General features: G+C 38.3%; 1 protein-coding gene across 1 annotated transcript in view; it reads right to left on the bottom strand.

The window, feature by feature from the left end:
* cep89 (centrosomal protein 89) overlaps window positions 1-8,756 on the bottom strand; it is an 86,880-nt gene that overhangs the window by 36,529 nt on the left and 41,595 nt on the right. The window lies entirely within an intron of this gene.

Raw genomic sequence — 8,756 nt, 5'->3', positions numbered from 1 at the left:
TCTTTCTTTGTTATAAAGTCTCTGGTGACCAGAGATATCTCTAACCCTTAAATATATATGCACACAACCATCCACACACAGCTGACAGAAGCTGCCAGTCCCAAAATTAACACAAGTCTGAAATCTAAGTTAGTGTGAATAGTGCTCCTAATCTTTTTAGAGCATGATTAGCACAAACTGAGTAGGCAAGTGTGCTCTAAGGGCATAAAGTAAAGTAAAGTTATTTCAAAGCTACAGACAAATGCCAGATGATGATGATTTTTTGTTTGGTTATTTACTTATTTATTTATTTAAGTCACATCTGGTATAATTCATCTACAGACACACCTCATTCTCATGCATGAAGCACTTATTTTCTTCAAAGGTCATGAAATCCATCACATGCAATCTGTCACATCATTTCTACCCCTGCAAGCACAGGAGGGAGAAAGAGACCAGGAGAGAGACTCAATAAGATAGAAAAGAAAAAAAAAATACTCTGCTGAAAAACACACTATGTCAAAACACAGTGTGTAATTACAGAACATGATGTCTCAGAGTGCACTCGATCTTTCTGCTCTTGTTCCGCCGAACTGCATATGCTGAATATTTGACACAATGGATATACTAATGATAGCTTCAGGCTTTGACTGAAAACAAATTTAATCACTGGGAAGCACAAACGGATCAAAAGAGAAAGAAAAATATAAAAATAGCCATTACATTTTTACACACACACACACACACAGAGAGAGAGAGAGAGAGACACACACAGCCTTGTCTGCTTGTCTACATCCTAACAGAAGTCTCAGCAGTCAGGCCAGCCAATTCCCTGTACTCCTGCTGTTGCCATAGAGACACCTTGTATCAGGACCACATGGAGGACACACATCAGCTTTGCAGGGTTTACAGAAACAGTATAGAGTTTACCACACAAAGGTTTTTTACTGCCATTGTGACTCCCTATTGATATTTTTTACTTAACTGTTTTCATATTTTAGGTCATATTCTGGACATTTGAGGACATGTGCAATCATTTTGAGGACATTTATTCTTTGTTGATTCTCATAAAAATGTGGCCACACAGACAGAGAGACAGACAGACACACACACACACACACACAAGACCTGATGCACTCACTGAGCATTTGAGATAATTTTCCATTTACTAAGGCTCATCACACATACTGTGTTTGGGTCCACCTACAACATGCACTCTGTGTGAAGTGTAAATTGTGGTTCAAAAACCATCTTGTGGTGTAAATGGTCAAGCACAGAGCTGCTAAATAGCCTGAGAATAAAGAAGAAGAATAAAGAAGAAATTTGTTTAGAAGGATGATATGTTAAATAAATAAAGTGCAGTTTGATTACTGGATGAATTGCATGTAGAATTTGCTACTCATTATAAAAGTCTGCTATTCAGTCTTAATCCATGTTTCTTGTGGTCGACTTCCGTAAAATGTGAGTAACTGGAAACGACCACAAAATTCCAGAGTTTTTATTAGATGTGTGCCTTATATATGTGCAATGAAAAGCTGAAGATCAATATTAAATGATGAAAAATGCTCCCCAAATCTCATTCTCTTTTACACCAGTAGTGTGAGAGGTGTGTACGCACTGAGAAATTCAACAAGGAGAAGTGCACTTCAGGTATCAGAGATGATGCAGTTATTCACCCGAAAAAATGTGCTGTGGAATTTTGAACATTTCATGCACTCAACACTTGCAGCTTTGCTTACATAGCATGAAAGAAAAGGGGTGGGGCTACCAGGCACTAGATCTGAAAAATTTTAGGATGGCCAACAACACTATGGTGAATATCTTACAAATATCTTTTACATTAGTCCATGTTGTGTGATTCTATACTTGAACAATTCAAGCATTTGGGAAACAGCTCATACTTCTGATTAGTATTCAGTTTGAGATAATACTACTCTTCTAAAATTCATACACTAGACAGTACATAGTGCATAGTATACATTAAGCGCATAGTGTATTGTACATCATTTGAAACGCAGCTGTAGTTTTCCTCAAGCTGCAGTTTCTCTAATTTCTCTTAAACATTCACTTTCACATTGCCTGGATTACAGATGTGTCTAAAGATGCCTTTTGCCGTTTCTCCAGACCATGTGTTTTCTGAATACGATTTCAGATAAGACACAAGATGTACAGATTAAGCATGCCTCCAAAGTCCACTGGCATCAGGATACTGCCATATTTGGACATCTGGCCCAGTATGGCCAGATCTTGGACAGTCTTGGCATATGTCACTGGTGAGTCGAAAAGGTCTTGTTAAAAGCTGTTAATTCGAAGCCATATATATTGTGATAAAGGGTACAAAAAGATCTCCAGGGTTCTAAAAATATATCAATGATCAAATGTCACAAGCTTTTCTTTCTTGATCTAAAGAGCAACGGCTGATGGACACTTCTCCTGGGCTAATCTTGGACATTCAGAAAATGCCAGAGGTTTTTCTAACTCCAGTTGGTCTATCTCTGGATGATATGATAGGTCACAAAGAATCGCACCAGCAACCACAAAGCTTTTCACAGAAGGAGTTTGTAAAAGACTAGATTTAACAATAAAAGTTGAAAAAGTTTCCTTTGGCTTGTCCTTAGGCTTTCAGGCCTGAAGAATAAAAAGATGCATCTAAGAAACAAGAAGAAACTGGTTCTTAATGCTATCTTCACATGCTTTTAGAATTACAGTAAATATGAGTTTCCCACTAGGAAGTTGCAAATGAATGGCTGTCCAAGTCGTAATTACTACTTTGATATCCGAGTTTCCGAGATGAAATGGTATTAAACTTCCATCATGGTGGAGGAGAATACAGTATCTGTTCTGAATTCTAGGTTTTGTTCATTTTTCTAATTGCAGCTAATTGTTAGCTCTTATCATTATAGCCATTATGTACATCAGCAGCCATTGCTGAATTTGTACAGCTTTTGTATAGCATTTGATTAAAATTTCACTATTTTCTGCAAGCTAGCTCACTGAGTAATGAGTTATGGTGTCAGAATAGAAGTAAAATGAAAAAAAATTAAACAGAAAAATGGATGTATGAACCTGGCATTATTCATGTTCTTTCCGACAATAAATCAGGTGAACACGACATACTCATAATTACCACGTCAAAAGAACGGTAGAGGGATAATTCTAATAGAAGCATGAAAGCAGCAAAAGTGCTCACGTGCCTTATTACTTCAGTAGCATCTTTAATGGACGTTTATTCGTCTTAATGGAAGTACTGGCATTTTAGGCTGATAATGTTTGAGCTGCATTAAGCATTTCTTGCTCCACAGATTTCATCCTCTTTTCAAGCGTTTCAGTGCTGTGTACATTGTGTTGCTCATATTCCACCGGTGACTTAACTTTGGGAAGCTGAATCTCTCCAGCAGTCCCAGAAAAGATGAAAAGAGTGAATAAAGAAGTGATGCTGCAGTAATCTATTATTAAAGTGCCAGGGTAAGCGATGAAATCCAGCTGACAAGACAGAGACGCTGACATAAAGGGATGATCTGATGGCTTTAAATTGTTATTATTTTTTGTTCTGGGAAACATGTAAATAACTTATGTAGCTTATAAAAAGCAGTACTAAGTGGAAAAACATAATAATCTTTAACAATTGACACCATTCATCCTGTTCAAAAGTTTACACACCCCCTGGGTCTTAATGCATCATGATGTGTTCATGAGCATCAGTGAAGGTTTATAACTTTTGGAATAGTTGCGTCTGATTTCCTCAGTCATCCTCAGTGTGAAAAGATGGGTCTCTGTATCATATAGCTTCTGCTGGAAAGGGCTAAAATAATCAGAAGATGCTGGAAAAGCAAATAATTTGCAGGAGCTAGAGAATTTTTCTGAAGAACTTTGGGCAGATTACCTGCTCGGGACAAATAATGGACTCATGAAGAACTTTCACAAAGCATAAAAACAGTCTTTGATCATCCAGATAACAACACACAGTATTAAGAATCAAGCGTGTAAACTTTCCTGGACTTGGTTCATTTGTGTAAATTCAGTTTTTATTGCGTCTTGTAGACTATATGTCAACATCTGTTATGTGAACAGCTTACTCAGGGCAACTAATAAAAACAAAATGCAATTTTTATGATCCTTCTTTTTTTCATTATTAAAATTTTGCAGATTCCGCAAGGTGTTATGTAAATAATGACCTCAACAGTAGAATATGATTGGTATGCTATGCTGAAATGTACTGTAATACATGCTCACATTTGTTCAGCACATTTTACAATTCCATTTACTCTGCTTCAATATACGGATCAGTGTTAGTTTCCTGCAGTAAAATCACATGCTTTCTCAATCTGAAATGAATTAAATAAATATATAGGCTTCATTGCCAAAAGTTTTGGGACATCTGCCTTTACAAGCACATGAATTTTAATGACATTCTTAATCCGTAAGGTTTAATATGGAGTTGGTCCGCCCTTTGCAGCTATAACAACCTCAGCTCTTCTGGGAAGACTTTCCACAAGGTTTAGGAGTGTGTTTATGGGAATTTTTGACCATTCCTTTAGAAGCGCATTTGTGAGGTCAGGCACTGATGTTGGAGGAGAAGGCCTGGCTCACAGTCTCCGCTCTAATTCATCCCAAAGGTGTTCTATCAGGTTGAGGTCAGGACTCTGTGCAGGCCAGTCAAGTTCCTCCACACCAAACTCACTCATCCATGTCTTTATGGACCTTGCTTTGTGCTCTGGTGTGCAGTCATGTTGGAACAGGAAGGGGTCATCCCCAAACTGTCCCCATCCCCAAATCTGGGAGTATGAAATTGTCCAAAATGTCTTGGTATGCTGAAGCACTAAGAGTTCTTTTCACTGGAACTAAGGGGCCGAGCTCATCCCCTGAAAAACAACGATTGCCAGACAGAGAAGCGTTCATCACTCTAGAGAACACATCTCCACTGCTCTAGAGTCCAGTAGTGGCTTGCTTTACACAACCGCATCCGACGCTTTGCATTGCATTTGGTGATGTAAGGCTTGGATGCAGCTGCTCGCCCATGAAAACCAATTCCATGAACCAATCACGGTACCATGCTTGAATTCACTGAGCTCCTGAGAGCGACCCATTCTATCACAAATGTTTGTAGAAGCAGTATGCATGCCTAGCTGCTTGATTTTATACACCTGTGGCCATGGAAGTGATTGGAACACCTAAATTCAATGATTTGGAGGAGTGTCCCAACACCTTTGGCAATATAGTGTATCTAAGCCCCTGCATCAGTTAACATTTACAAACCCTGATATTAACAGATGCTGTGAGGTTGATATAAGAGGCAAAGCTACTCAGTATGTCCTTACTATCCTACTGTACTAAGCTTTTATATTTAATTTAGGACTTTTTAACATTTTAAACAGCACTAATGACAAGCATTATTTTGCCCTTTTAGTTTTGACTTTTTGATGTTTATAACTTTTTAAAGTTTGAGCTTTACTGGTTTTTGGTGGTATCTAGTAAGTTATCTGTTAGATCAGCATCAGTGTGATGCTCTGCTTTCCACATGAGATTAGGATCCTTTAGCAGCAAGATATTTTCAAGTTCAGATCCGCATCAGATTCACACTACGTCGACTCAGTATCATGCTTCTTTAAAGTTCATTTGTGACACAAAGTGACACATTACTGCCTAGCTATTTAAACTGCAGTGTGATATCCGCCCCTTAACATTCACACAGAGAGATAGACAGAGAGGTAGAGAGCAAGAGCAGGGGAGAGGGAGAGAGAGAGACAGACAAGCCAGACACACACACAGTTACTTAAATACACATTCATATGCAGGTTCAAGTACAAATCACACTTTCCTAGGTTCTGCTCTTATATTATGGGAGGGCAATTTTGTGAAACTGCAGGGATCCTATTCAGATCATGTCTCAGCACATGAACAGGAAATTTCATAGACTAGATCCAATAACGTAAGCTCTTTAAATGTCAATAGCACACCAAATTCTCCCAAGTGATTAGAAATTAAAATGATGTTGGAACAGCGAGCTCCGTAATCCCAACCATAAACACTTCTTTGTATTTTCAGTAATCAAAATAGCATGCATAACAACAGAATATTCATGTCATCCGTTCTCTAGCATCCATTTTGTCTTTGTAAAGAAAGTGAAGTGCACACCACAGGGTCAAACTGCAAGAGTATTGATTCATTTACACATCAGCTTAAGCAACACATGGAATTTCAAACAGCAGAAAAGCCTCTGCAGACCTGCTATATTACATGCCACAACAAACTAGTCAAAAGCAGTGTTTGTGTGCGAGGTCTCACGAGCATCTGTGGCTCTGTGTGTGTGTGTGTGTATATGTAGTGACCATTCACTGGACACATGAAAGATGGAAGCTTTATTTAACTAAGCTTTGTGTGTGTCCCTGTGAGCATTCCCTCTCATTGTGTGTCTATTTTATTAGGCTGCTCACACACAGGGATCACTAAATTAAACTCAAATGTCATACTGGACTCTAACAGCTGTAAACCTTTTAAATGCTGTGAATATTTAAACAATGAAAGCATATCTAAACTTGGATGTTTGTATTTGGTATATGTACCATTTTCCCCATGTCTAATGAAAACTACTGTGGAAACCACTCATGTAGGATATGAGTTTGTGCATATATGGTTTGTGTGTATATACACTTATTTTTTTAAGAAGGTGAAGCATATTGAAGTCTCTTATTTCTGTGCCTGAATTTTGGGCTTATAATTCACCACAAAAGCTTCAGTGCATTGAAAGGTTTACCGATATAGCTGATATAGAAATAATCTTTTTTTATCTCTTAACACATACTAGGTTGATACCTATAAATACTGTTATAAACTGTTATAAACTACCCAAATATTTCCAACATTGTACACACAATTTCTCATATACACTAAATTTCCAAATGTTTTGGGACACCCCTCCAAATCATTGAATTCGGGTGTTGTTTTTCAGGGGTTGCGCTTGGACCCTTAGTTCCAGTGAAAAGAACTCTTAATGCTTCAGCATACCAAGACATTTTGGACAATTTCATTCTCCCAACTTTGTGGGAACAGTTTAGGGATGACCGCTTCCTGTTCCAACATGACTGTACACCAGTGCACAAAGCAAGGTCCATAAAGACATGGAAGAGTGAGTTTGGTGTGGAGGAACTTGACTGGCCTGCACAGAGTCCTGTTCTCAACATGAGAGAACACCTTTGGGATGAATTAGAGCAGAGATTGTGAGCCAGAACCTTATCATCCAACATCAGTGCCTGACCTCACAAATGCAATTCTAGAGGAATGGTCAAAAATTCCCACAAACACACTATTAAACCTTGTGGAAAGCCTTCCCAGAAGAGTTGAAGCTGTTATAGCTGCAAAGGATGGACCAATTCCATATTATATTCATGTGCATGTAAAGGCAGATGTCCCAAAACTTTTGGCAATATAGCGTAATTCTCTTGACACTGACAAGTGCCTGGTGAACAATAGATGGGTTTGTGATTAATGTAATCATGGTAGCCATCAATCGAGAGAGGAATAGGGATGTGCATGCCATTCAGCACCATAAACCTGTGGAACAAGATGCTCCAAGGAATTACAGCATGCAGTTTCATTGACCTCCACTACATCCAGCCTTGTATAACGGTACATTACTTTTTCTCTAATAGCTGTACACTCAGCATATACACAACTATGGATGATCGTTTTTCTCACCCTGAAAGTTTCCCCACTACTCTGTACTCTGTGCAGGTCTCCAGCTTGTACAGGGCAACTGCAATCCGCTTAGAGCGAGTGGTTGGTGGCAACCTGCAATGAGCACAACATGTCCTGATGCTGCACCCACTGCAGGTTGCCACTGACCACTGGGTCCAATTAATTGCCGCAGCATCTCAAATGTGAGTTGGAACATTGCACAATTTTGCAGCCAGAGACTTCCTGTGAAGTGTTTCTTCATCACTACCTCCCAGAATGCCCAACTGTAGGGTCTTGTCCAGGACATGGGCTTTGTCGCATAAGGGCAGTTACAGTACCAGGAGCCCTAACAGATGAGCAAAGGCTCCAATCTCATGTCAGGAACATTCTAAAGCACTTGATAAACACTTAACATTGCAGTATGCATTAAGACAGATATTTAAAAAAAACTCTTTAAAGTGCATCTTTATTTGCTTGCCTGTACATAGTATGATTTATCAATAAGGTGTGTACTAAATTTGGTCCTCCAATATCACGGTCTTAGTCCATAAAGCCACGTTAAGCAATTTCTTTATAACAGCTTTCTATGGGTAAACTTGCATGTCTTGTTCAGATTCTGGGTTCATCCACTTGCCTGTACTTAGTATGTTTTATTGGTAAAATTTATACTGAATTTGGTCTCCACATTATGTGTTATGCTTAATGTAAATACTTAACATTAAAATATTGTCTTTCCTGTTTGATTATGTTCCCATTGTCTTAGCACTAGATAGTGTTTATAACAAGAGAAATGTGAGAGAAAAATTGTTTTCCTTGGTTGTTGTTCAAGCACATTACACATCACATAAGTGTTTTTCACATTAAGCATTTTAGAATGTCCCAGGCAAATAATCGTGATTATTTGTGAAATTAAAATGACAGCAAACTGGTCAATTTCATTAAATTTTTCTCAATACTTTCTCCATTGTACCAAGACATGGGATGTAAAACATTCATATTTTGTGACATAAACAGAATTATGTATGGAAAAAGCTCAAGGGCAGATTTCTTTTGCGGCTATGTAACATTTAGGTTTTTTAAGATGATGTCCACATGCACACTGT

This window comes from Hemibagrus wyckioides, linkage group LG27 (genome assembly GCF_019097595.1).
Source record: "Hemibagrus wyckioides isolate EC202008001 linkage group LG27, SWU_Hwy_1.0, whole genome shotgun sequence".
NCBI lineage: Eukaryota > Metazoa > Chordata > Actinopteri > Siluriformes > Bagridae > Hemibagrus > Hemibagrus wyckioides.
The sequence above is the reverse complement of the archived record's forward strand: the minus strand, read 5'-3'. Positions and strand labels throughout refer to the sequence as shown.